The sequence below is a fragment of the Halictus rubicundus genome, unplaced genomic scaffold (genome assembly GCF_050948215.1).
Source record: "Halictus rubicundus isolate RS-2024b unplaced genomic scaffold, iyHalRubi1_principal scaffold0358, whole genome shotgun sequence".
In the NCBI taxonomy this organism is placed as follows: domain Eukaryota; kingdom Metazoa; phylum Arthropoda; class Insecta; order Hymenoptera; family Halictidae; genus Halictus; species Halictus rubicundus.
Window position 1 is genome coordinate 187,266 of NW_027488899.1, and position 1,947 is coordinate 189,212.

Consider the following 1,947-nt stretch of genomic DNA (forward strand, 5'->3'; position numbering starts at 1 on the left):
TACATCAAGTGGATGTTGAAACCGCATACTTGAATGGACATTTGGAAGAAGAGGTATTCATGGAAAAACCTGATTTCTTAGAGGAAATGCTAAAATTGATCATCAGCCGTGAGGATAAAAAGAGCATGGCGGTCAAACAAGCCCAAAGAATGCTCAAGGAAATGCATCATGGGGGCGAGGTATGTCGTGTCCGTAAAGCTCTGTATGGTTTACGCCAAGCAGGACGCCAATGGAATGCAACACTAAATAAAAAACTTCTTGATTTGGGTTTAAAGGCAACAAATGCCGATTCATGTATATATTTTGCTCGACGCAGAAATGCCATTATGTTATTACTAGTATATGTAGATGACATTATAATTGCATCAGATAATAAGGATTGGATACAAGATATAATTCAGGGTCTTCAGAAGAATTTCAAGATAAAGGATCTTGGACCCGCAAAATACTGTTTGGGAATTGAAATAGACCAAACAGAGGATAAAGTGTCAATTTCACAGAAGGGGTACATTCAAGATATATTACACAAATTTGGAATGAATGATTGTAATCCTGTCTCTACGCCACTGGATGTAGGAAGTCGTCTCGTCAAAAATGAGCAGAATGAAAACGATGGAGAAAGGAAGCCCTACAGAGAGCTAGTCGGGGCTCTTATGTATTTGGCCACCTCCACCAGACCCGATATTGCTCATTCAATGAGTGTGCTGAGCCAATTTAACGATTGCCATAACAGCACACATTGGAGAGCTGCTAAGCGCGTGCTTAGATATCTCAGCGGGACTTCTAATTATTGTATTGTTTACAGAAAGACGGATGAAAATTTTTTGTGCTACGTAGATGCTGACTGGGGAAGCTGTAGCATAGATCGAAGATCATATACTGGTTTTTCATTTTTGCTGGGTGGCGGCACCGTGAGTTGGGAATCACGAAAACAACGCACCGTTGCCCTATCTTCAACGGAAGCGGAATACATGGCAATAGCAGAAGCAGTCAAGGAAGCCATCCATTTAAGAACTTTTCTCCATGAATTAGGTTTTCATGATATAGCGAAAACAGTTCTTTTCAACGATAATCGAGGGGCAGGACTGCTTACACAGAACCCTGTTTTTCACCACCGCACAAAGCATATTGACATGCGGTATCATTTTATTAGAAGCGCTCTGAAGGAGGAGGATATCAGATTGGAATATTTGTCAACTAATGAGATGGCAGCTGATGTACTCACCAAGGCGCTACCGCGACAAAAACACAATTTTTGCGTGGATAAATTAGGAATTGTTCAAGATGTATTAAATAGAAATTAAGTTCGCTTATACGTCAGTATTAAAGGGGAGTGTTGAGAATTAATACTCGACAGTTATTCGCGACATCTGCATAAGAATGCGTCTATCGGACTGATCGTCTTTTGTTTTCTTGCGGTGATTCCGTTTTGTCTGCGTTCCTTCTTTTCTGGAACACTCCACATTCTTCTCTACGCGCGAAAGCATGTAATTTTCGTATATCAAATAAAGTGTGTTAAAGTCTACCATTAGATCCACGTCCATATAATCCTAACAATTATGTTTCAGAATAAATTGGCCAAGTTGATAAAGCGGGCGGAGTACCGCCAGCGGATGCGGGGCTAAAAAAAGAGAGGCTGCTTTCATCACACACAGGCGATAAAATAAGCTAAAATAAATAATAATAACTATAAATTAAAATAATAATAAATATAATTCTTATTATATAATTTAAATACAAAGTCATTATAAATTATTTTTATAATGTTATTTCCAAGAGGCCGCGGGGAGGTGGCCGCGGCATCAATATTAATCATAATTATTATTATAGATGATTTCTTTTCTTTTCGTTTGTTTGTTTGTTTGTTTATTTCGATGTTTTAGTTTGTTTTGTTTGTTTGTTTCTGTTTAAATTTAATTTTACTTTGAATATTCCCCTAACATAAAT

General features: G+C 38.0%; 1 pseudogene; it reads left to right on the forward strand.

Moving 5' to 3' along the window:
• The first annotated feature begins 536 nt into the window (after nucleotides 1-536).
• On the forward strand, nucleotides 537-1,304 carry LOC143364239 (uncharacterized; annotated as a pseudogene).
• The last annotated feature ends 643 nt before the right edge of the window (nucleotides 1,305-1,947 follow it).